This window comes from Dermacentor albipictus, chromosome 1 (genome assembly GCF_038994185.2).
Source record: "Dermacentor albipictus isolate Rhodes 1998 colony chromosome 1, USDA_Dalb.pri_finalv2, whole genome shotgun sequence".
NCBI classification, from domain to species: Eukaryota; Metazoa; Arthropoda; class Arachnida; order Ixodida; family Ixodidae; genus Dermacentor; species Dermacentor albipictus.
Genome location: NC_091821.1, coordinates 202,783,528 through 202,810,617, shown reverse-complemented (window position 1 = coordinate 202,810,617; position 27,090 = coordinate 202,783,528). Strand labels below are relative to the sequence as shown.

Sequence of the window (27,090 nt, the reverse complement as noted above, 5' to 3'; positions counted from 1 at the left end):
TGTGGGTCCTCATTCGTGATCACCACCGGCCCACGACCATCATCATCAAAAAAATTCTTTTTTTTTTTAAGTGAGGGACACTGTTTCTTTCATGTGCTGGCTTAACGCTCTTGAGAGCATCGTAATTTAATTATTGAAGCTGTATTATAAATCTTTCAGCATACATGATCGTGCCTCACAAGAACGCTTATAGCAACACAGTCCAATGTTACCAGCAGCGCCGCTCTTCCCAGTTTCCAGTGTAACAATGCTGCCAACTCTAGAGAAATTTCCCCAGGTTTAGGTAATTTAGCTCTGGTTTAGGGAAATATAGGGAACTTGTCCAAATCTGTAGAAATTTTGGGCTAGAACATTGAAATCGGGAAACGGCGTGTTTCGATTTCAGTTACCGCAAATTACCTTCGCATTCACATGCAAACTATGAGTTTTGATAGTACAGCAGTGGAAGTGAACGCATCTCGCCCCTTAACAGAGGGTCTAGATGCTCTGGGCCCTTTAAACAAAGTACTGCTACTGCTATTTTGCCGTTCGTACTTTTTAGAAGCTGGGCTGTCGATGTCTGTGCACTCTGGCAGAGCAACCTTGGACAGAGTCTCTGTGGAGAGTTTTGCTTTGAAGGAAATACAAAAATTAGCCGCGCTGCAAATTATGCGTAACTGCGTAAGTGTGGTGCTGCTACGTCACCACACGACATTAAAAAGAATTATTCGTATCTTTTACATTTGGTGTCGTGAAATGGCGCGCTGTTTTGACACTGTTGCGTTCTGTAAGGGAGGTCCTTCGCCCAACTTCTTTACATCGTGAATAAAGTTCCGGGCAATCTCGGCGCTTTGGTCTGAGTGTAAAGCAAATTAAGGCAACAAAGTATATACGTGATGACGTCTTCTTCAGTGAATATGCTTTCAAGCAGAGATTATAGATTATGGAGTTTTACGTGCCAAAACCACTTTCTGATTATGAGGCACGCCGTAGTGGAGGACTCCGGAAATTTTGACCACCTGGGGTTCTTTAACGTGCACCTAAATCTAAGTACACGGGTGTTTTCGCATTTCGCCCCCATCGAAATGCGGCCGCCATGACCGGGATTCGATACCGCGACCTCGTGCTCAGCAGCCTAACACCATAGCCACTGAGCAACCACGGCGGGTATGCTTTCAAGCAGGAGGCTGTGTTGTCAGCATAACAACTTGCACTGCGACATCATTTCAGGTTGAGTGCAGTGATACCATTATTTGAATATTTTAAAACGACCTTCGAAATAAATGTGAACCATAAAGTTCGTAGTCTATTTTCATAATACAAACAAAAATTTATATTTGCTGAACTCATATTGAGGAATTCGTTGACAACCACTTTTTGCAGAAATCTAAAGAAATCTATATGGAAATATGTTATTCGAGTTAGGGGAAAACTGACTTCGGAGGTTGCCCGCTCTGCAACGTCACCGATGTGTTCTTTCTGTCACGTTCCTGGTGGCGTGAAGCATTACTTGTTAGAAACGGGAAAACAATTGTTGTCCGCCCGATCGCACCAAGCAGCTACAAATGATGTAGCTGCGTGCTACGGAGAAGTGAACAACAATTTTTTTTCCCTTTCATGAGCCTTCTTCCACTTTGCGGGCTTCTGTAGAACTGATTTATCATATTGAATGTCCCTCTGCTTCGAGTTGTCGAATTATATGCCCTAGCTCAGCAATCTGCTAGCCTCCTGGTTAGCTCATGTGACAGAATGATCCGGACGAGTTTTTCTTCCACTGTGAAGCCTTCTTTCTGAGAAATCCGCATGGGTTTCCTTTGTAGCTGCGTGCTACAGTTTGGTGGATGACAGATATTTTTTTTTCCCATTTCACGAACCTTTCTCCAACTAGTGTGCGCTGATTTGCCATTTTGTTAGAATGCCCGGAGTTCGTAGCAGAGCAAAGTACTCTCTTTGACAACTTATAACACAGAAAGGTCCCGTTTATTTATTTATTTATTTATTTATTTATTTATTTATTTATTTATTTATTTATTTATTTATTTATTTATTAACGTGATATTATATAAGAGGTTGGTGCCCATAGGTGGGACCGGCTACTCCTGTTGGCATGGCAAGTGAAATGGAATCTCAAAAAGCGCCGAAGAACACTGAATACAGTCAAATGGCACGAACACATGCAAAGTTCTACCCGCTGGTCCATGAATCCACATAATATAGTACAGGAACACGCATTGACATGTCCAAACATGCTTCTTAAGGACGCAGTTTAGCTGACTGAGTGGTGATGCTTACTTAGCCTTACTTGCTGGACTTTATGCAGTTGAGGCATTCTATAGCTGTGATGCGTCTGGTGACCTTCACTCTTCTTCGCTTTGTTGTTTTCTCTTGGCAGCGTTAATAACGCGCAATGCCGCATTTGACACGATGGCATGTTTGGCCCTCATACCTCAAAAGGAAGCGCTCAGGTGGAGCAACTATCACGATGTCTTTGCAAGGCTTTGTAGCTAACGTCAATCATTTCTTTCTATGACAGAATGAAGAGACGTCAAGTTAGGGCAGTTAGTGCTTAAGCTTGCTTATGGAGAAAAGAGAAACTAGATCGCGCGTGACCAGAACCCCTAAATTTTAAGTTTTTCGAACAAGTCAGAAGCTGCAGCTTTTTTAATGACCAAGTACTTCTTTCATTTTCTTACTTTTTTTCTGCTTCTTTTTCAGATTGCGTTCATTTCTTCTAAAGCGCAAAAAAAACTACTTATTGGAAGTATGCTGTACATCCAGAGATTAGTTACGCGTTTTTGGCGACGATAATATTCAAGAAAGCCTCTGTCTGGACGACATATGTCATGTCGTGCCGTCTCCTGCGCCCTCGTCTGTAAAACTAATATTAGTTGAGTAGTGCTTTGGTTCATATATTAACGTGACGCGGCACGGCTCCGATCGAATGCTGCCGCCACTCCTTAAGGCGACGCTTAAAACACCACCTGTTTGGTGCGGTGACTGAAGCTGCGTTCCGCAGAGAGCGCTGTCTCTCCAGGCGTCGCAAGATAACCCAGCACACTTGAGCTCCTTGCCTACTGCGGCGCCTTCGCTGTTTTCTGACGCGCTGTCGAAATCCACGTGAATCACTATATTTACTGGATCTTGCGGCTATACGAGACACGGTTTCTTCGTGTTATCTTTTTCCTGTTTAGCCAGATATAGTCTATACATTCCCTAGCCTATATTGTCGTCGTCTCCGGTCAGCTGTAGCTAAACACGCCCACATGCCGTAAACCAAGATGTTCGAACTTTTAAAAAAATAAAATCGAAAATAAAAGGACAATACGCTGTACCACTCGCACTAACTCTGCCAACAATGTGTAGAACATAGCATTTGTCTTCGCTTGAGGTTTGCGGGGCGTTGTATTGCTTGCTTACTTAAATGTGACACCTTTGCTTCCCGGGAATAGTTTTTTTTTTTTAAATTCAGGTTAATTAATAATTGGGAGGAGCTGAGCACGACGAATTCGCGCAGCGCATGAGGTATACCTCAGTGCATCGGCGTATTCACTGTATCCTCCAAGGGCTATTGGGGGCCTCGCTGCGCGCTCTGTCAGCATGTCTCGGAAGGGTAAGGTTGCGGGGTAGGGAGGTCCCGGGCTCGCAAGCTCTTCTGGATGCACCAGTGCCTCGGTGCGACCTTTAAGAAAAATGCAGTCGTGGCAATTCGTCAGCGCCCAAATAAATGGTTACGTGCAGCAGTTCGACCCAGCTACAGCTTCGGAGAATCAACCATTCTGCCTGGAGGTGCACCTTGCTCTGTCATACTCCTTTTATCTCTTTCTTTCCATCTCTCTAGGTCGCCGTTCTTTTCGCGGTGTTATACAGGCATCGCTTGCTAACCTGAACGTCGCCAAGGCCCAGCGCGACACCCCGCTTGACGTAGATGTCGCTGTCGGCGTCCGCGCGACTACCGTGCTAGTTCGATCGGAGCGGGCGACACGGGCCGCCCTACCTCCAGTGTGCAGGGGGGTGTCGTGTGGGACCCGTCCGATGGAGCGGCGCCGCCTTGTCCTTCGCAACGGGCCGAATACGCGTCGCTTAGTCGACGACGTCTGCCTGCGAATTCGGCCCTGTTTGCCTTGAGACGAGCGGGAAGCTTCACTTGAGGGAAGAGCGATGGGAGGAGAGGGGGGGGGGGGTGTGGAGGTAATGCAAGAAAAAAAGACAAATCTGTTGACTCCCAGTGTGGGCGGCGGAGACGGGTCAAGTTGCTTTGTCGAGCGTCGTCGTCTCTCTCTTCTCTTTTTTCTTGTTTGCGAAACGAGCTACCCTGCTGCATGCTGCGACGGGCCACCAGTAGGAACAATGGCTGTAATGAGATTGTAATGAAATGCCTCTCACGCGTTTAGTATGCAAATAGAAGTTCGCAACAGTCGTGACGGCAGCGGAGGCTGACGGCTGCGACGACGGATGTCGGAGTGACTAATTTGTACACCCAAGACGGCGAGACGTTCGAGCGCGCTCCTCCGAATGCGTCCGTTCGAGAGTAAGGGATGACAAGCGGAGATAGCGAGCAAAACGGGGGACGGTGGCGGCTACCGGTCGCCTGCGGTGCGATCCACGCGAGGGCAAAGCGAGGGGCCGCGCGAGCGCTTCCGACCGCTCGGTGTCCAGTTCTGCCCGGCCCACCGGACACTTGTTGCGCGGCGCTCCGCTCATCGACCCCGCCGCACTGCAAGGTGGCCGAAATGCAATTACCATGGCCCGCTGCTCGGAGATCGCAGTGGGCGGCTCGCGCCTCTCCGCCACGGCGTCACCAGGAAGAAAATATCGCTTCCCAAGCACCGAAGCACGTGCTGCGCATCCGCACCCGCTGGCCTGTGCTTTTACGCTAAAGCACTCCGCGCTAACAAAGAAAAAAAAAAGGAATGAGTACGTGTTCCTTCTTTCTGTGTCTTTTTATTGGTTCCAGGTATAGTCGTACGAAGAAATGTTTGTTTAATTTGTATTCAGCACTTGATTCTTCGCAAGCCTGAGTAATGCCCCGCGAATGATGAAAAGATCGGTGATATCAAGGCCTGACGGGCTTTGTCGTCGATGCGGATGTATTTGCCACTACTGTTGACTGTTATGTTAGTTGCTTGTTTACTTTTGCTGTCGTGTAATAGATTATACATACACACACACACCGTTAAAAAAAAAAAGAAAATTCAAACAATTTATTTCGGTGGATTGAATGTCTCAAGGTCAATAAAAAAGCACAGCAGTAAAACTGAGAGCAACGTAGTGACGAAATGAATAAAATAACAAAGAATACTGCATCCGTGCTTCTTTCGAGCACTGATTCACTCCACCATGATATGTGAAAACAGCCTCCCCGTTCAGTAATATGCCTTTTCATAGTAAGGATATATATATTCCCAAGCCTCGTCAACTCATTTCAATTCCTGGCTGATAACCTCCCCCCCCCCCCCTCCTGGTGGGTATGTGACCATGTGGCCATGTGCACTGAGCGGACGCACAACCGGCGCCGCAAGCAAATGAATCAGATATTATTTTCTTTTTCTTTTTCCCGGCGTTCCCTGAAATATGGTGGCACAAGTACATTCGGCGTAGAGTTGTGCGTATTTGACGTTATTGGAGTTCTTTGTCGGTTCCCTTTGTCCCTCCACCGGTACCGGGTAGCTAACCGGAGATAATCTATGGTTAACTTCCCTGTCTTTCATTTGTCTCTCTTTCTCTCTCTCTTGGTCATTTGAACGTACGCGCCGCAACTACCAACGGAAACACTGTGTAATCATGTGTGCAGGTGGAACTGCTTCCGATGCACGCGCTTTGAAACATCAAATTTCGGATGACTACACAATTTGCTGATGTGGTCTTACTTAATTGGGGTCTCTGCAATACCGCCCCGTTCTGCATGGTAGCTCGAAAAAAGTCCGGGCGTACATCGCCAGCTCCGGTTATACAGTGCTGATGTTGCACGACGTATGACGACCAAATCAATATTTACGCTGGTGGTTTCGCGGGCACCATCAACAGCCGCGCAAGAATCGCCACGACTGAATTGGAATTTTTCCATATATGACGACATATGCGGTGTTCAGCCCTTGCAGCTTTTGAATATATCGAAAGAACATCTTTTCAGAAAAAAGGAGTGCTTTGGAATCGTGCGGCAGCATTCCGGTGTGTTCATGCGAACCTAGTGTTAGTGTTGAAACTGAGAATATTGCGGCAGTACTTTCGACAAAGGGGGATATTGTGTTGTAATGAACAGCCGGGCAAGGGAACAAGAGTTCAGGATCGTCAGTCAGCCTCTAGAGTCTGTGTAGGAGTACGTTTACGTAGGCCAATTAATCATCTGGAAGGACATTCACAGAAGAATAAAAATGGGTTGGAGCGCATACGGCAGACATTGTCAGCTCCTGACTGCAAGCTTACCGTTATCATTGAAAAGGAAGGTGTGCAATCACTGCATTTTACCGGTGCTGACATATGAGGCAGAGACTTGGAGGCAGAGACTGACAAAGAAGCTTGAGAACAAGTTAAGGACCGCGCAAGGAACGATGGAACGAAGAGTGCTAGGCATAACGTTAAGAGACAGAAAGAGAGCAGTTTGAATCAGAGAGCAAACGGGTATAGCTGATATTCTAATCGGCATTAAGAGAAAAAAAATGGAGCTTGGCAGGTCATGTAATGCGCAGGTTAGATAACCGTTGGACCATTGGAGTTGCAGAATGGGTACCAAGAGAAGGGAAGCGGCAATCGAGGGCGGCGGATGACTAGGTGGGGCAATGAAATTAGGAAATCCGCGGGCGCTAGTTGCAATCGGTTGGCGCAGGACAGGGGTAATTGGGGATCGCAGGGAGAGGCCTTCGTCCTACAGTGGACATAAAATAAGCTGAAGATGACGACGACGACGACGATGATTATGATGATGATTTCCAAATAACTGCTGCACTGTGTGTAACATACTCGCTGGTGAAGGCGTCGGTACAGAGCATGAAATAGCACAGTTTGTCTTCATTCTATAGTTAAAAGCAGATGCTGGAAGGAAGCTAGCATGTCTTCATTCTATAGTTAAAAGCAGATGCTGGATGGAAGCTAGCATTGATTGTACGCCCGGCGACAAAATATTGCGGGACACGTGATCTGAGAAAAGCTTAATATATCCGCAACCTCACAACGCAGTCTGGTACTTGCATTTCGGGCCTCGACTAGAATATACTAATAACATTGTCGTATACAGTTTTACTGGCTACTACTACAGGCTGCTCGGGAGTTGAACGTTTTCGGAGATCCCGTGGTCCGTAAACTTTTGTCGCCGGGTGTACATAAAAGTCGAATCCCAGCATCACTCACATCTGTCTGCATTTCGATATAACCACATGTAGTGCACTTCAGAAACATGCACACCACACTTTTTTCACAGCAGGCAAGGTATAATTGTACACGATTGAACTAAACTTAATTCTGCTAAATTATATTTTATGTGTTATTTTGCGTGTAAGTGAAATGGTGTAGCCGGAGGCGTACAGCTTTCGATCTCTCCAGTTGAACCCCATTTAATCATACACACCTACCTGTCCTATCAGGAACTCCTCGTAATTTCAACACCTGCAAAACTAACCTGCAAAATAAAAATTCGGAGCATCCAAGCCAACCCATACCTTTAGGGTTTGCCATGCAATGGCGTATACCGCGGGGAGTGCTACCGCCAAAAGTATTGCCCTACTCAAGGCCACTTAATCACGCTGCAGATAACCGTTGCATGACTGCAAGTGCATGACTGAATGCGCCATACATTTCGCCCGGACCCCTTCCCACCATCTCGCCTGGCGTCCCCCGCAGGAAGGCACCGTAAGACATCCACTGCTATCTGTCGTGTATATCGTAATCAATATATTTCATCGGGTTTCGTAATGGCGACAAGACCATCACTTCCTTCATGGTGTTTGAGCCATGCTCAAGTACGCCTCACAGTTCCAAGGCTTCAGAAAAAAAAAAAAGAACTTAGATCAATCGGCGGCTGCGCTGAAGCAACTGGTTTGCTTTGCTTGTCGGAAAAGTACCGTGACCGCAGGCATGTCAACACTGCATGACGGTTTGGCTGCATCGACCAGTTCTCGAGGTGTGGTGGTTATACCCATGGTAGCTATAAAGTATTTTAGCATTGCTATTATACCGTTACCTTTGCCGCTTCCGTCTGCTATCGAGTACGCATGCGCGGGTTTAGCGGGATATCCGTCTTAGCCGCTACCGTACAGCAAGTTTACCGGGACGGCGTATAAACGAAACTGGGCAACATAAGGAAATTCGACGCGCCTCTAGCCAAGAGGCATGACAAATTATAGTCATCATATCATAGGCTGTCTGGCTTTCCGCGTACGCTTTAGCACCAGTGTATTGTGTTGTATAGGCGGTGTTGTCTGGACACAGGGAATCAGGACAGTAAGCACAGGGGCACCATATTTTCCCAACCAGCCACAGTGGCTCAGTGGTATCGTGCTCAATGGCTGCAGCGTTTTTCTGCTGGATTCTAATTCTGGCCGCGTTGGCTGCATTCCAGTGGAGGCGGGCTGCAAGATCGCCCATGATACCGTGCTTTGTGCGCGCGTTGAATTAAACGGGAGACCTCCACTACGGCCTCTTTTATTGATCCTTTGTTGATTTGGTATGTTAGATCCAAAGAATCAGTCCACCCATCCTTCCATCAATCCATCAGTCAGTCAGTCAGTCAGTCAGTCAGTCAGTCAGTCAGTCAGTCAGTCAGTCAGTCAGTCAGTCAGTCAGTCAGTCAGTCAGTCAGTCACAGTTAGTCACAGTCAGCCAGTCACAGTTAGTGAATCAGTCAGCCGCAGTCAGTCAGTCTCAGTCAGTCAGTCAGTCATAGTTATAGTCACAGTCAGTCACTCAGTCGATCAGCCAGTCAGTCAGTCGTACAGTCATAGCCAGTCACAGTTAGTCATAGTAAGTCAGCCACAATCAGTCAGTCAGTCAGTCAGTCAGTCAGTCAGTCAGTCAGTCACAGTTAGTCATAGTCAGCCAGTCACAGTTAGTGAATCAGTCAGCCGCAGTCAGCCAGCCAGCCAGCCAGCCAGCCAGCCAGCCAGCCAGCCAGCCAGCCAGCCAGTCAGTCAGTCAGTCAGTCAGTCAGTCAGTCAGTCAGTCAGTCAGTCAGTCAGTAATAGTCATTCACAGTCAGTCAGTCAGTAATAGTCATTCACAGTCAGTCAGTCAGTCAGTCAGTCAGTCAGTCAGTCAGTCAGTCAGTCAGTCAGTCAGTCAGTCAGTCAGTCAGTCAGTCAGTCACAGTTAGTCACAGTAAGTCAGCCACAGTCAGTCACAGTTAGTCACAGTAAGTCAGCCACAGTCAGTCAGTCAGTTTCTTCAACGAATAGCACAGACAAAAAAAGATATGGCAGTCTGAGAGCTTGATGAAGCATGAACCGCAAGATATACTGACGTCAAGATTGCAACGCGCCTGCCTCAAGCTAGGCAGGACGGGTTCCGTACGCTGTCGCAGGAAAAAGTGCAGAGACACTGCCATATCTTTCCGGACGGCGGCTGGCATAGCTCTCCGTACGCCCCCGTTGTTCAAAGCGCGCCCAATCAAAGGAACAGGACTACATGCCACGCGCTCCTTGAGCCCGCGAATGCGCGCTTCTCTCCTGTCCATGTTTTGCTGCGTTTTCCTCATTGCTAAAGAACGCGTGGAGTGCGCACGAAGAAACTTCTCGGGAGCTTCGTGCTTGACTCAAAGCGCGCCATTCGCCAAAATGGCCAAGGTCTGGCGGTCGCGTGCTCTTAGCGCCGGGCTCGCTTCGCGTCCGAGCGCGTACCGTTCTCGGCGCTGGCCCTGATCGGCCGCTCATATTTTTCTCCCTCTCGAAGAGAAACCAGGTGCATGGCGTATGCGCTCGCGTGCAGAGCGCTCCGCGGCCCGCGCGCGTGTAAGGCAGTGCTGGCCCGGCTCCCTTCGGAGCGCGCCGGTGCGGGGCATGTATGCGGCAGGGAGTGATCTCTTAAAGTGCCTCCCCCCCCGACTTCCCGACGGCTTCTTCTCCTTTGTCCTGCGGCCACAAACAAAATGAGAGCAATGAAAATAGATTTATCTGCCCGCCGGACCGAGCCGGAGGTGCTCGAACGCTGGATAGAAATGTTGGAAACGCGCGGCGTTTGAAATATTTGTAGCAGTACCCGACCGACTCGGCCTCCGATTTCTGAGCATTTCCAGACTCGAGCTGCTCTCTTCTTGTGCATGTCATTCTTTTGCTTCGTATTCTCATCATAAATGGCTAGATTTGTCCGGAAAACGCTCACTGCATGATATAGCTAGGAGGGACCAGATTGCGACGTATGCGCTCCCTGCTCGATAAAGCGTCAATCGCGAGAATTATTCTTCGCATCTGCTTGTAGTGCGCTGCATGTATTGCGCTCTCTTCATTCTTACTGAAGGCGTCGGTGGAAAACTTATTTATCGTCGAATTAGAACGATTCGATTAGGGACTTCACAAGCTGGAAATATGCTGCCCTCTGCTACCGTTTCCGGTCTTGAATGTATAGGCGAGGAGGCTGCTTGTCTGCGTTAGAATGGCCGTTTTACGTTGTATGCTATTTGAACAGAGAGAGATAGAGAGAAGGGAGCTCATGCACCCTTGCTCATTCATCAGAAAATGCTCACACACCAAAAGAAAGCGTGGAGTAACCAGATTACGAAGCAGGCCGGCAACTGATTCCCTGTCATTTTCAGTAGTTTTGGACGCCGATCGACGCATGAGCCTGCGTGGTCAAATGGCTAAACCGCGCAGAGGTCAGACCATGCAGGCTGTAGCGGGTACGAACAGTATCCAACAACACTACAGCGGCAGTGGCGCTCAGAAGGAGCGAGCTCTTTTGCCGCTTTGTAAAAAAAAAATTGAGTGATATGGGCGACGTGGGACATTTCTTGAATGCAGTCATGCACAATGTTCAGGACGTGGCGATTGGCGGAGGATGAGAATCCCACATGTGTGAGTCACACAAGTGGAACTCTTATAATCATCATCAGCAGCAGCAGCACTACCACCACCACCGCGATATTTGAGCTGAGTTGTTTTTGGATGGTGTGTCGCAACGTTTTCTCTGATACACCGCAGTAGATGCGATGCGTCAACGTCGTAAAAAAAAAAGAAAAAAAAATCCGAGGTGCATTAAATGGCATTGCTGTAGCATCTGAAGTAGTCATTCGCCACTTTGTAGTCGTAGCTCTGTACATGCATACCGCGTTACCGTCGACGCCTGTCGCAACGCGCCATTCATTAAGAATGTAAATTTTACAGCCTACGCACCGCGTGAGAAAGAGTGCAGGTTAGAGAGTGGCCGTTTCAGATTACCCGCCGTGGTAGCTAAGTGGGTATCGGGTTGCGCGGCTGAGCATGAGGTGGCGGCTTTGATCCCGGCCGCTGTGGCCGCATTCCGATGGAGGCGGACCGCAAAAAACGCTCGCGCAGTGGGTGCTCGTTAAGAAACCCGAGGTGGTCAAAATAAATCCGGAGTCCCCCACTATATACGGTGTGCCTCGTAATCATACCATGGTGCGTGGCTCGTAAAACCCCAGAATTTAAAATAATTAAGTTAAAATTAAAAAAATTATTAACGTAATAAAAATTAACGCCAATTAACTTAATGTAGTGTTCTTAAAGCCCGAAACCCTTCGTCATTGCAGTTCACTCAAATAATTACGGGAAACAAGTAAATGACTAAGCCAGGCCTCAATTTAGATGAACCAAACTTCTGAGGCAACAACTGCAGGTGTATCTATAAAATTTACCGAACTCGTGTGTTCGTGCGGCACACGTATAAGTCGTTCTCCTTCGGCTTCTTTTTCTTTGAGAGATATGTGCCATTTACCGCACTCGATGTTGTCGTCCCACCTCGTCTCAGGCGAAACTTGTTGCGACGTTTTCTATCGTGTAATATATACCACAAGAACATCATGGCGTATGTCTCATTTTAAACGGACTAGAAACACATTCAAACCTTTTTTCGTAATTTCAGTCGACCTCCGATCTAAATTGTTTTCATTGTAAGGCTTAATGTCAAAATTTAATCCGCATAACGGGAAGGAAACTTCTGTTTTGTACGCATGAAGTCGCCATCTTATCTCGTACTAAAGTATAATTCAAAATTCATTAGAAACGGCGAAAATATTGTTTCACTAAACAAACAGTGCAGGTTAGCGTTGAGTAACTTAGTTTGTAGTTTTACTAAATAACATTACAAGCGAAATACCAGAGATGTTGCACTATCAAAACAAACCTTCTAGTACGCTGCATTTAACCACTTAACTGCCGATGACGAGACAACTCATCATATCACAGTGAGCGTCCTCTGGTGTCCATGACGAGTTCACTTGTCGCGAAACTTCCGCAATTTTTGTGCATTTGTATATGGGCAGTTTCGCGTAGTTTTGAGAAATAAATTATACGCAACGACGTTTGCTATTCTATTTACAGTGAAGCTGTATATGGCTAGCCGATTCGTCCGTCCGTCTGTCGCCAGTGCGCCGAAAACTCTTCCGGAGCAACCCCATGCACATGCGCGAAAACAAGGAACAAAGGAGAGGTGTGCGATTGGCTGCGTCAGTATAGTGATCGACGTCGTTGCTCTCCGTCGCAGCCGAGCGCTCGTATAGCAATTTCTCTTCGGCTCGGAAAGCGGTAGGCCACGTGTCATACGTGTTCCTGAGGAGCAGGCAGCTTTCGATCAGCAACGGCGCGAGCAGAACCGGGAACGAGCTCGTCTACGCCGTGCCGATGCTGCAGCCCTGGCACAAGAGCAAGCTCGTGCAGCCGAGCGCAGGCAGCAACTGCGTACCGAGGATCCGGCAGCCTACCAAGCCGTCGTTTTATGAACCGTCTGGATTAACCCAGTGATAAACACTGGGGCCGCACGTTTCAGCTTCGCTGGTTAAACGTCTGTACGGAGTGCTTGGGCGGTGATTTTTTCTGCCAGACCTGCAAAAATGCAATAGGCATTCCTGGTATCGTATTTTTTTTAGAAGAATGGATGCAAAATACGGAGGTGTAAAAAAAATTCCGCACTTTAAAAAAATTAGGAAATTTGCGATAGCAGTTAAGGGACACTTAAGGCAAATATTAAGCCAAGCTAAAGTGATGAATTAGTGCTCGAGAACCTCTAAGGCGTCAATATTATCGCGAACAGAGCCTTAATAATCGAGAAATTGAGGTAAGTGCAGGGGCATGGTTAGACTCGCCCGGGACATACAAGTACTTACCGATGCCGAAAGCACTCCTCAGTTAAATTATATCACTAGTAGTACACAACCATTCGTTGCAAAAAAACATCCTTGTATTGTATTATAAGACGAAATAAAATGCTACTGGTCCAGTTCTGTGCCATTTTTTAGAAAAAAGAATACCTCATTGATGTTGCCCTTGACAATGACGCGGGCGGTCGAAAGGTTTCATTTTGACTCGACTCCGCGTCGCCCATGCTTTTACGTTTCACTAGTTTCGTTATCGTGTAGTGCTGTGCTGGTTTTGCTGGCTCGCGAAAATCGCACAAACTGCAAATCGCGAGATGCCCGAACGGTCTGTAAGCCATCTGACCAAAAAGCAGCTGCAGCGGCGAATCGACCGCTCTGTCTTGGCTCGGTGCCGCCGTCTGTCGGGCGCTGTTTTACTCACCCACGGTAGCAAAGGGTGGTGATGGCGTATCCAACGTCATCAGTCTCCCAATTAGGTGGCGGGAGATTTGAATTTTGAAAAAGGCATTCGGACCCTTCAGAAGCAATTTTCTCGTAAACTAAGGCTTTTCTTGGCGCAAAGCAAGCGTTGAGAGCCTTCTGGAGTGGTATTTAAACAGTCCACGTCGACTTAGTATTTGCCTTTGTGTCCCTTTAATGGGTTAAAGGGATGCTAAAAAGAAAGATAAGCTGAGCCATTAGTAAATAGCCCTCTTACAGTGCAAAAAAGTACAAAAAAAAAAGGCCGAGGGAGGAGGATCGGTAAGACAGACAAGATACAAAAATGAAATACTGGTGGCGACGCCGCCTTGAAGCTGCCGCGCGAGCTCGCCGCGACGTCGAAATGGATTTTGACGGCGTCTACTGGCGCCTGCAGTTAACTTGTTTATCGATAAAGAAGGGCTACAATGCATTGCAATTAAAAGCCAAGGACTGAACTTAGCAAGTTCTGACCATTTACTGCACTACAATGGCCCAAATACTAGAAGGTACTCTGAAATCCATGACGTCACACTGAGGTACCGGCGTTGAAGTTTCGGAGCCAAATTCAGAAAATGAAACTTTGACCTTCATCTTCTCTTCTAGTATGCTCAATATCTTCCCTCCAAATTAACGAAATTAGAGTTCTGAAAGAATGCTTTGTCAGTCTAAAAGGATATAGTTTCTCTTTTCATTTAACCAGCAATGTCCGTGCATGGATAGGAGCTCGGCCTCGCTCAAGGTTCAAATCCATTTAGCTTTTCCGTGAAGAAAAAAAAAAAAAACTCATATGCCCAATATCCAATAATCCCACATGAGCATATGGGAATGCCATATAATCATTCGTATGTTCCCATATATCATACGGGGCATGTCCGATATGACCATATGGGGATACCATATAAAAACAAGTGCGCTCCTATATGTCATATCACATGGAACGGCGATATATGGGTGCGTGCGATATACGGGAACATACGTGTTTTCATATGGGATATGCCTTATATTGTCACGTGGTAATGACCGTAAAGAACACAGTAGCAATACTGTGAAATGCGAAACTAACTTTTATTGAGCGAACCTGTGCCCACAAGAACAGGCTACACTTAAAGAACGGTGACAGCGGCGAACTTAGTCGGCGATCGTCAAAATCTCATCAGCGGGTCAAGCGCGTCGGCTTTTATAGATCAGTCGTCGAATGTTCCAGAGAAATCGCTGGGACCCGCGTGCCTTCCACAAAGTTCTACACCATTCGAGTCGTGCATACATGCAATCAGATTGCACAAGTTTCGGCGACAACAGACAGCGGATAGAAGCATCGATAAGATTCTAGAAACTTCCGATACATGTAGACGCGTCCTGCGCTGAGCGATAACGTTTCTTAGACGGTAAAAGCGCTCACCCGTAAAAGATAAACGAGTTCACTTGTCAATATGAGATATGGGAATGTGCGCGTGTTTATATTGGATCCCTATATGTTCATGTAGGATTACTGGATATGGGGAATATGGATTTTATGTGGTATAGGGTTCATCATGCTCATTTCACTATGCACCTGGAGAATGAGTACTTTTCCTTTTCGCTTTTCGTAAGGGGCAGCGCACCTGCAGTGTTGTGCTCGAGAGTGAGGGTGGGAGCAAGAAATTGGGTACAATCGCCCGACACGTTTGCTTCACTATCCCGCTGCCGTTGTTCCTTGCCTTTTATGTTGCTTCTGTCTGTTCTTATTCGTGACAAAGTCAAGCGGGTTCAGCTTTGGAGGGTATTGTTCAGCCTAGGTGAATCACAGCGGCTATTATGTAGGCCAAGAATCAGCGTCCTTCAATAACATGGGAACGGTGCCGGACAAGCGGACAAGACTTTGCCCACAATGTTGAACTTAGACATTTGTTGTGCGTAGCTCGAAAAGTGCGTAGCGGTCAAGCTTTAGCAGCATTGTCTAGAAAAGCATCAGTGAAGCAGAACGAAAAAAAAAAAAACTGCAATTGTGGTGAATGTGTGTGACCAAGATGTATGAAATGAAGAGGCATGGCACCTGCCTGAAACATTCGAACTATCTACCGAAATTTCACGTTAGCATAGAAATGAAACCTTAACTGAAACTTAAAAAACAAGAAAAGCGCATAAGGTAGAAGAAATCAAAATGAACCTGCATAATACAGATGGTCTCCTGTCACGTGCGTAAAATTCTACGTCATAGTCGACTTCAGCGCGCTGGGCCATTGTGCAGGAAGCGAACGATTGTGTCTTTGTGGAATAACATGTCATCTATCATAAGCATGAAAGAGTCTTCATAACTATGCTGTGGTGACGAGTGCCCATTTTTAGTTATCGTGGCGCAAAAATAATGTTGATAAGGGTATTCTTATAATCAAGTGTCGCAAGCTGAGCATGAATTGCTTATTTGTTTGACTACGTTATCAGAGCGTATGTTATTGCACGCCTTCTGCTATGCGGCGCCTCAGTCAAGATGTCGGCCTGGTGGCGGTTATGGCGAGAATTGAGACCGCAACTTAAAGTCCTCCAGATGAGCCTGCTTTAGTGTAGTGTAGACGCACGCTATACTAGCGGGCCACTTTCTGTGGCTGTGAAGGGAAAGCTACGGAGACAAAGCGCGCACAAGTGAGAGAGCTTCTGTAAAGAGTCTCGCGTTTTAATCCACGTTAGCTTAGGCTGGGGAAGAGAGGACATAAACACCTTATTAGCAGCAGTTAAATAGGACAGAACACACCACTGAGTGTAAAGGTTTACTTATTTTGCGGCTTTTCCCTTCCGCGTCTGAGGAAACGCGTGACCGTCGAACGTGGAAGCTGCGTCGATTCACCGCCTGTTCCGAGTAAACAAAAGCGCTGTCAAACGCTGCCGGACTACTTGGCGAGGTAACACATGTGGAGCAGCCACGCGCCCGCACCTTTCCCTTCATAGCCACAGAAAGTTGTCCCCGAGTATAGTGTAAGCGAACGCTAACATGGATGTGAACTAGCGTACGTCTATACTACCACTGGACATGTATTGTACCGTGAAAAAGTTGGTATTGCGGCCACGTAAGTGTGCCGCAATACCGGAAATAATGTGAATGTTTAGTAGACACACGACCTTGTCTGTGGTCGACGATAATGCTTTGAGAACGTTCTTGTGTTGCACTAGCCCCTTCCAAGTAGAAATTATGCGCAAATACCTTCGCCAAGGCAACGTCGCTGCCAACATGATTTTCGCAATCATGTCAGTGGAATACAGTCAGTCATTGCACCAAGACTACTGCACTTACGTAGTTGAGTGCAACGTCACAAGATGCCGGCACGGGCAGTGCGGCTCGTGTATACGCCTTTGGGCTCTCGTGTGTGTGTGTATACGATATTAAGTGCTATGTTCAAATTCTCAGTCATTGCATTTAGCGGGCTTGGCGGCTTGCTCGTTGGTGCCTTCGTTGCTGCCTTCAGGTAGCATATGTGGGTTTATTGACCACTTGCCTTCACCCAAAAAGATCACGTTCTCGTGACGCCTGCGGCAAGAAGGACGTTCCACGTCCGCCGCCAAGGTCTGTAAGTGGTGGCGCTGGCTAACACTCCCAGGGTTCTACTAGAACACATAAATACCCAAGAAAGTGGATGGGGAAACAGCGCCGCGGTGGCTCAATTGGTAGAGCATCGCACGTAAAATGCGAAGGTTGTGGGTTCGGCTCCCACCTGCGGCAAGTTGTTTTTTCATCCACTTTAATTTCCATTAATTTATCGTTTCCTTATTTTATTTAATAAGCACCAGTAATTTCCCCTATGTTGTCCTTGGGGTGAGTGTTTGCTGGCTTCTCATGATACCGCTGGGGATATGTAGGCTCCAATTAGTGTAAATGACACATCCTTCTTTTGGACATTCAGGCAGACATATTGGTTGTCGTTATGGGGCTCTACCGCATTAGCGACATATGTTAAGTCCGTGCGGATGTAGATGATTACTTTCGTGCTCGCACCGCATGTGGACGCGAACAAAGATTCGTAGCCGGACAGTCTGAGTGGAGTTGATGTATTTGTAAAAATGAATTGGCGAAAGTCTTCTATACGTGTCCTTAGACCCCTGGCATTCCACTGAAAGATCGACGCAATTTTAACTTCAGTGCGGAAGGGGACTATTGGTCGAGCCATGATGCTTAAACGATGCTAGCAAGCACTGGATTTAGTACATCGAGTACTTGCAGAGCACTTCGAGCTGCTGGTGTTTGCAGCTTGTTCAGTACAATGCGCTATGTATTAATTAGCGATTGCAGCATATCAGCCACCTGCCTGTCTTGGTCGCACAAATCGCCGACAGTAGACGTCGGGGGTTATCCAGCAAAAGTTTGCTGTGATTCTGCTGGTGAATGCTGTCGTTTCGGTATAGCCGGCCATGATTCGGCAGATGGGGTCTTCTCAGTGGACTTGCTCTTCGCAGTCCTTTCCACAGTGCCTGGCTTGGGTGGTAGAAGAGGAGGTGGTGTTGTAGGAAGTGGCATGCGCGTCGCAGAGGGAACAGTCTTCCTTGAGGAACGCCGGCGACGTGAACGTCGCTTCCTGATTTTATCGGCGGCTTCGCGATGAGATGAATGACCTCTCGCCATCTCTTTCAAGATGGCCATTTCATTCTTAATATGTGGGCATTTCTTCGATGAAGCTTCATGTGACCCTCCGCAGATTGAACACTTCATTACAGTCGCACCACATTTATCTGCAGCGTGGGGCTCGCAGCAGTGGGGACATGCTGCCTTATTTTCGCAGACGCTGTGTTGCTCTTGCATAAGATGTTCCCAACAGAGCATGACACTTCATGCCCTTTTTGCAGACGGTCAAAAGGCACTCTAGCACACATCCTTGCAGAGTGCACTAAGCTCAAGAACCCCCCACCACCCCTACCCCCCACCCTCCCCAGCCCCAACCCCCCCGAGCGATGGGAGACCTTGTTGTCCAGCCCCGACCTACCGACCCAGCTCGCGCTGGCGGCTAGGGGCCAGGAACTGCTGGACACATCTGGGACCTGAGAATAAGGTTCCACCCCATCTGGTGCAAGCGCGCACCACCCGTCACTAAGGGCTCAGCACAAAAGTTGATTCTCTCTCTCTGCTCACGTGTTCCAGTTTCATGGATTTGCGGCACTGAAGAGGTTTCGCAATGAAACGCCGCACTGCATGTCTTAAGTGTCCCACTTTAACATGCGAGGGTATATAGTTACCCTTGAATGCGATCTTCACGCAGCGCGAACTGCCTAGCCGCTTAACATCAACAATGATCTCATCATTGGCTGGCTTGATAAGAATCGGCAAGTCGTTATTAAGGATGGCGACGTCTACGTCGTAGATAACGCCGGTGATACGTCAGATTCCAGTGGGATTCCATCGAGGTCCGTTACGCTGCGTAGAGTGGTCATAGCAGCGGCATGCTGGACATCAACCGCCAGTAGATTTTTTTCAGGTGTTCACTCTAATGTCCAATATTTCATTTGGCACCAGGGCTTCCAGTGACATCGACACAGATTGCCTGTTAAGTAGCTTCATGTTGACGGTGAGAAGCAGGGGCACAAATATGATGGTATTGGCGTCCGGCCTCTGCGTGTGTCTTACTGTTTGCGTGCTTGACGATGAGGGCGTCCTGGTGTTCCTTCTCTTCACTCTGCGGCTCTGCGGCTCTGCACAAGCTGGAAGTCGTCATAAGAAGTGTCCTCACTGCTGAGGGAGTAAACATGGCTGTCCTCGCGGTCGCTGTCGCTCTGCTGACCCATCGCTTCCTGGAGGCGGCCGCCGCTGACGCCACCGTCGCCGGCAGACGTGCGGGGACGTCCACTTCCATCACGACCGAGCAGGGAGCGAGGACCAGCGGATAAACTTAGGTTTTCACAGAAATAAAACGGAGCTAGAAAGAACAGCGCTGTATCAAAAGACACTTCCTTCCCCGTAGAAATCATTCACAATGTAGATCATTCACAATGTAGAGGAGGAGCACATCGGGCTGAAGTACAAAGTAGAGGAGGAAAAAAAGTTTAAAAAAGGATGTTTTAAAAAGGACTTGGAAGGAAGGCACAGACTGCGACTGTATCGAAACTCGCCACCCCAACCCCCTTCTTTTTCTTTTCCTGTATCGAAGGCTTTCGTCAGGGAAAACGAAGTGAAATACTCCGAAAGTGTGTTCGCGGTGACAGCTACTGTGACGTCTACCCCACAGCCTGGTATAGCTGCGACACGGCGGCCGGACACGGGTCTGCGGCGTTGGGAGCAGCGCCGCAGGAGCCACGCCAGGAAACGCGAGCGCGCGCGTTATTAATGGTGCGCCCACGGGCCAGGGAAGAGCGGCCGTGGGATGCGGCTGGCCCAGTTCGGCGCTTTTTGTCCCCTTTTCGGGCGCCGTTTGACAAGCGCGTCGACTGCCGGCACTGACTGCTCGGCCGCTTAGTATTCCGCCATCGAAGCGGCCGCAGATACGTCCCGGCGGCGATAAAGGAGCACGTCGCCCCACTCCACCTTCCGAAGAAACAAAGAGCCCGGAATGATTTTCGGAGTTCCGCTTCGAGACCTCTTGGAGGAAAAGCCGCCAAGTGGTTTATGGCGGCACGACAGCTGGAAGAGCGCTGCATACCGATGCGTTGCTGCCCGGTTAGCCGCGCCGCGCGATGATTTGCGCCCCCCCCCCCCTTCCTTGCGAGCGCGTAGGTGTTTCCGCGGCGACAATTTATAGTGGAAAACGGCTCCGATGGTCCACTTAGATGCGCCTCGGAGCGCGGCCCGTCTATTCTCGGAAGTCGTGATTGGGTATCGAACCCGCTCTCTCGGTGCGGCTGACCTCGCGGTCGCCCCCGGCGCCGCTGACGACGTTTCCCCGCGTGCTTTGACGAGAAACAGTGTGTGGCAGCGCGCGCCGCGGCTTTCCGCGCTCTCATTACGCGTCTGGCGCGCCTAATTAGCCGACTGTTGCAGCGGCGCCGCTGAGGGAAACCTGTTTAGGCCGGAGCGTGATTCACGACGGCCTGTCGTTCGATTTGCCTTCTCCGACGCGCGCTTCTCCCGCAGATTTACTCTCGGCGGCCCGAGATCTGCAATCGCTTGCCGCCGCGCGCTGCTGCCCCACTTTCAAGGCGACTCCTTCTTTTTGCGAGAAATGAATTGCTCGCGACGAAGGACACGTCCTCTCGCAGCGAGCGCTTGGTGCGTGCACCGGGGTAAACGCCCGCGGGAACCTAATGGCCCTGCGAGCCTATCTTCGCGTAACAGCCGCGCCGGCCGCACTGACTGAAGACCGGCTGCCGCGCAGAAGAAGACTGGTTATACTGACGAGTCAATTTGAACTCGCGTAACCTGCTTTTGAACTGCTCGCCCGGAGAGCTGCGGTCATCGCCACTATTTAAGAGCGCAGGAGTGGCGCTTTATAGAGGGCCAAATAAGGACGTTTCTTCCCCCCACTCATACGCGCTTCATCCACTCGTGCGCCCACAGTCGTAGACTCGGTATTGTGCACGCTTTTGTGACCAGCAACGTGCTACAAATTGGCGATCTATGCGTTACTCCTATTTCGCAGTGCCCTTGAATTCTACGTAGTTGTCACGGAAGTGGCAGTGAGAGAAAGAACGTTAGTGCACTGAATGCAAACAACGGTACACGTTCATGCGATCACTACACGTTGAATATGTGCCTGCAGCATTGTGTCACTGGGAGCGAAGTCGGGGCTCGGCTAACGCCCTGCATACGCTGGGGTTTTGACGTATACAACGAAAAAATAAGAAAAAAGTCGCAGACTAAATTGTAGTTGTCGTATATGTAATGCGAAATGTTCATAATTTGTAGACAACGGTTATACGAATATTTTAGATGTTTTTTAGCGAACGGTTATGTAGAAACTACATGCTGTCGTGTTTATACCCAATAGTCCCTGTGGCACATAACTTTAGATTGCGCTGTCAACTGGTTCAGCCCTCGAAAAGGCTAGATGGGCTTCACTGTCGCCGGGATCGGGCCAAGAAAACGGCGAGATACTACATCCGCCCGCCTGTCCACCTGCGAAATAGTGGCCGCACTCAGACCAAAATGCATCGCATCAAATGTTATTCAATGACTGCTACACTAAACCGTAGTTTTGAATATGCAGCATCTTTGAGAGCGTAAATAATTGTTTCTTGAGGTTGCAGGCTCCTGTGAACGGACTTACTGATTGACACACCGACAAAGCATGCAAGTAAACACACGGGCAGTCGTATTGAGAGAAAACACGACGCACTGGACCATGCAGCTCGTCCTTCCTCCACAAACAAGACTCATGGCAGGATGTTAGGGGTGCGATCTTGTACGCGTTCCAAACTCGAACGGAGGCGGTCCGTTCTTTCCGCCGCGAAATTGACGGTCCGTTCCGTTGCGTTCGTCCGATAGCAGACAACACGGAATGATCGACAGCAGATATCACTTCACAATTGACGTCATGGCGTTCGACACCGTTCAAACTGACCAAGCGTGTGCGGCTCGGTGGAACGGACCGCCTCCGTTCTATTTTGGAACGCGTACAAGATCGCACCCCTGATGACTGGCACCATATCGGTAGTATTCCGAAATATTTATACCACTGGCTGGAGGTACAAGCCCGTTATCTACACGAGACGGGCTACGATGTCTGCGCTCTTACAGCTGTTGCGATAACGGGGGCAAAAGCAACAACAAACTAATTCCTTGATTTTCTGACCGTGCTCATCTACGTGCATATTGACAGATTAATTGTGACGTTAAGGTGACATCTAAAGACGGCAGCGCATAGCCGATATCTGTGTGAAAAGGGGCTTCGAAGTATATATAGGTCCTTCTCCGTTCGTCATTGCATCCGGGAAAGTAAGTAACGCAAAGTTGGTGGTTTCTCTTTTCTTTTTTCGTTTTTTCTTTTACCAAGTGGCGTGGCGTGGCCTTCGGAGGTGAACAATTTTCTTGCTCGTTCGGGCGCACATTTATGCGCGCATCAACTGCAGTCCTCTGAGGTTTCCCAACGGTCACCTCTTGTTTTCAGGCGATTCAAGAGAGCGAATAACTCCACGATCCCTGTCGAAATCCCGAAGAGACATCTCACTTGTTGATAGGCATAAACCGTCGGTTTCTGCTTGTTTTTTTTTTGTTTTTTTTTGTTCTCCTACGTGCAGGACTGGTTTATTACACCTTTCTCTCTGTTTACTACGCTTAGCGTCGGCGCTGAAGGGAAAAATCAAATTTCGCTATTAGTCACGTGTGGCTGCCTCTAGCTTTGAGACGAGAAAACGAGTAGAAGTGGAAAAATTAAATAAAATTCGACGGAGACACTTGAGACTGTCTACATGTGGGAATGCGAAAGCATTATATAGTCCCTTTGGTGAAACGTATTTTTTTATTATTTTTATCCGCGCGTTCCTTGTCCGTGCAAGCTCTCACCTGCGTTCTAACTGCGCCTCCTTAAAGCCAAATCAAAGCGCACCAAGCATCTCAACGCGCTCCCTTGTCCGCGAGGATTTCATAAACTCGAAGGACCGCTTAGCGCGTTCAGTTGGGCATTAATGCTTTTCATTTTGCACGCTCATTTTATACACTCATGACGTGGCGCCACGTCTTCCCCTTTGCCTGCACCGTCACGTGCCCAATGACGCACGCGCTAGGCACACCTTTAGTCAACCAAAACCGTGGACCCGCCCTGGCGTCGAGGAAGCGTGCTGGTCTCGCACCTCGGCTGCCCTGGCTCGATTCCCACCCAGCCCTAAGTTTACCAGATTTTATTTTCGAAGCGATTGGTGTACTTTGCTTACAGGAGCCTGCCTGTAAAATTTGACGTTACTCCGAGAATTCTTGACGTGTTTTTACTCTTTGCGCCGTCCTCCATATCTTTCGTGCCAACGCTGGAGGGCCATGCCGACGACGCCGGATTTTCGCGTAATAGGGACATATAATGCTTTCGCATTAAAATGAAGAGATGGGGCGTTTAATAGTCGAAGCACGCGTCCCGTGAGTGAGGCAAACGGCTTCCCGATTTCGGCCGTGCCACTCTCGCTGCCCGCGCTCTGCAGCCCTGGCTCGAACACGCGCCTCACTGACTCTGCGTGGCAGTAGTTTATTTTCAGCGCCGATGAACGGCGTTCGTTCTCCTCCCTGCGTCGGGATCGGTCATCGCGTCGGAGAGCCGCGTGTCAGGCAAAGACGACACCGTAAATGTAGTACAGGCGACAACCTAACAATGCCGTGTGCAAAATGTCCAGACCAGAGCGAACTTGTGTAGATGCGCCAACCAGTTACCTTCGCTCATTTGCGTGCTGTTACGCTGGAGGCAATCTTCTTTCACTGTCGGCGTCGCTCGGAAGCTGTGTTTTGGAGCGCGGAAGCATGTACAGACAGCAAGTATGGTTTCATGGGTGGAGCTTCTAATAATTTTTTATCTGTTGTTGCGGATTATAGGCAGTATCACAAGGGTCACGCTTGGATCTCTTGAAGTAGCAAGGTGCCACTAGTGTTTGAGATCATGACTGAACTTTCAGCTTATGCTGTTTATTTATTTATTTATTTTTTATGAGGTTAAAAGATTTTCGGTGAAGTGCGAATGGCGGTGAACGAATCCGGACTATACTCTGCGCGTGTTTGTTGCCTAGAACTAAAGTGCGGAGCCCCTTCCCATGCATCAACTGCAGTAACATCCCGGTCAAACGCACTCTACTGGCTGTGGATCCAGTCGGATGACGATTTAGGAGGGTCTGAACAATTGTCCAGAAAAGCTATGCGAGAACACCTAGGAACAGTGTATGACTTGTGCTGCGGCAAAATAAAGTGCTTTAAAATCGAAAACGCAATGTGTGGCGTGTATATTTTGCGGCCACTAAAATGTACAATTATTAACCGGAGTAATGTTCCCGGCCTCGGCAGCTGCAGTCTTGTGAAAGCAGAATGCAGATATACGTCCCTGAACACTAGGCAGTTCAAATTAACCCGAAGATCCGTCCTCAGTTTACTACCATAGAGCGCCACCTCCACAAACAGAGACGACTTGGACGAGAGTCGTCATATAGTAATTTTTGTTTTCTTCGCTCAGTGTGAGGCTCTCTTACGTAAAGCTGCACGATTTCTTTTCTTTGCATTTATGTCACAGTTCTGAGTGCTTACTCTCAAAGAAAGAGTGTTTGTCATTTTTGTCGGGATTATTTTATTTTGCTTCTACTACCCCCTTTCAATTAACAGGCTGCCATGCTGCTAGCCACAACAGTATAGTTTATAGCCCAGTGAAGCAGCTGTGCTATAGGAAAAGATGTCAACGCAAGCGCTCGGTCCGTACGTCATTTGCAGCAATCGTTGCGTCCGATAGAAAAGAAATTTCATAGAAAGTTCGCGGTGTAATTCTCAAGGATCAGCTCGTCTGCTACTTTTATGTCACGAGCCGGAACAAAAAAGAAAATACTGACAGGGCAGTCGGACGTGTTCGCGGTATACTTGTCCTTGCTGACAACCTGTTTTTATGGACACTTGTCAGGATAACGAGCGTAATGATATCCTTTCCGAGGCTGTCTCGAGTCCTGAGGCAAGGTGGCTGAATGAGTGCGCACGCAGTCTATGACATTTGCCTTTCACCGCCGCCTTGTTTTTGCAGAAAAGGCGTCTGTAACAACAACAACAAAAAGCCACAATAAGGTGATTTGTTTTTTTTGTGTGTGTTTTTTTAAGAGCGAATTCCAGCTTTTGTTTCTGCGAAATGCGCTTGTATAGTGTCCACCAATCTATTTTGTTCTCCCTTGACGTCTCTAGCATGGTTGTATATAAATTCGATGGGCAGTGTTAATGATAATATCAGCTCTGCAGTTACAAGCCCGAAGCCTGTACAGACCTATTATGCCAACTGCTCACAGAGGATCAATTTGTATAACAACATAATGCAATGGGAAAATGTTGCAAGTACGTAAGCTTAGCGGCAATGCACACATTCTACACGGGTTTTGTCAAATGAGTACTGTATGGCGTTGGATACTTCGGGAGAAGTGTATATTGGTAGACCAGTTGTGGCTGGTTTGCCTTAGGCCAATGTTTCTTTCGAAGCTTATTATAGTGATACAATGGCAGTTCTTATTGAATAACTGTCGTCCTTTTGTACATCACTTATGCCTTGTAGGTCGATTCAAACATGCCCTCATGGTTCGCGAGAAGTGTAGAAACAAGGGCGCGGCTTGTGAAATCTATAAACACTAGGCGTTCTGTTAATTGATAACAAACCGGTGTAGGAATTTCTCTTGGGTGCTCTTTTCGATATACGTCTAATTAATAGCAATGAAATGCTTTCAGTGAATTGCCTGATAAGTATGGAATGCTTATTCTTACGTTGCTAAATGTACATACGTTGCTTGCCCCAATGGCATGGCGTCATTCTCCAATTTCGAGCACTTAAGATTGCGGAGGCTCTGTGCGAAATACTAAATGTTGTGTCTGTTGCCGATAATATTCGCCCCTTGCACTTTCTGATTATTGCACGGGCTGTGTATGATCTGAACATGGCGTACGTGGTGTTAGTATGCCGCTCATTGTAATGCTCGCGCCTTTCATTCATGGTTTACTAATACGCTCTACTATAGTAAGCATACCGGCCGTAGTGCAAAGTATGTTCTTTCTTCTTTTTAATAGCTGACCGGGTATCAAAACGATGGGAATGTGTGAAGCACATATGATGGTGGCAAAGAATGAGTGTAGGCGGTGACAGACGTATATAATGAGCAAAAGAGAAAGAGATAGAAGAAAAGGAAGACAAAATGGCTAATAAGTTGAACGTCCGCTTTACTACATTACACTAGGGAAGAGAGAATGAATGAGAGAGAAAGAACACTACTTGCGCGCGCACCTGAAGGTAATCTACAGACTTTCGCAGGGGCATCTCGACGAATTGCAGCAACGCTGCCGTTGCTTTCTGTGCCTGCGACGGACACGGCTTCAATTCAGATATCTTCACCCCTGAAAACGGTCGACGGTCGAGCCGGTTCGACTCTTTCTGGAGAGGACGGCGCTGGACGTCGTAGTGAGATACAGGCACATTATATAGGTGCAATTGTTTCTTGGCTCCAGCAAAAGTAGCACATATGCGTGTCACCCACGCTGATGAGGATCCAGTCAGCCGCGGTAAACGTCAACAAGAGCCACGTGCGGCACATCAACGTCGCGTCAAAGCGGGAAATGACAGTTGCAGCTTTAAGGAAGTGTTCGGTGTATGGTGTGGCGCTGCGTGATGTTAGTGAGACGCTAAGCGAAGCGGACCAACTGAACCCGCTGGAGTGTCGACGAAGAAAAAAACATCACATCCTGGGGTCGCCCCGCGAAGAGGGTCATTGCGTGCCGGTGATACCGCGACACACATCCTGTTTTTGCTATGCCGTGCACATCTGACAACTTTAGAGGAGTATTGCGAGTCGAAATGCAGCGGAAC

The 27,090-nt window shown here is 48.1% G+C and overlaps 1 protein-coding gene and 1 non-coding gene across 2 annotated transcripts in view; both read left to right on the top strand.

Annotated features, from left to right (window-relative positions):
- Window positions 1-27,090, top strand: part of LOC135906656 (protein tiptop-like) — a 455,200-nt gene that overhangs the window by 301,135 nt on the left and 126,975 nt on the right. The window lies entirely within an intron of this gene.
- On the top strand, window positions 17,312-17,384 carry TRNAL-UAA (transfer RNA leucine (anticodon UAA)). Its single transcript has one exon. It is a non-coding gene; the product is annotated as a tRNA-Leu (tRNA).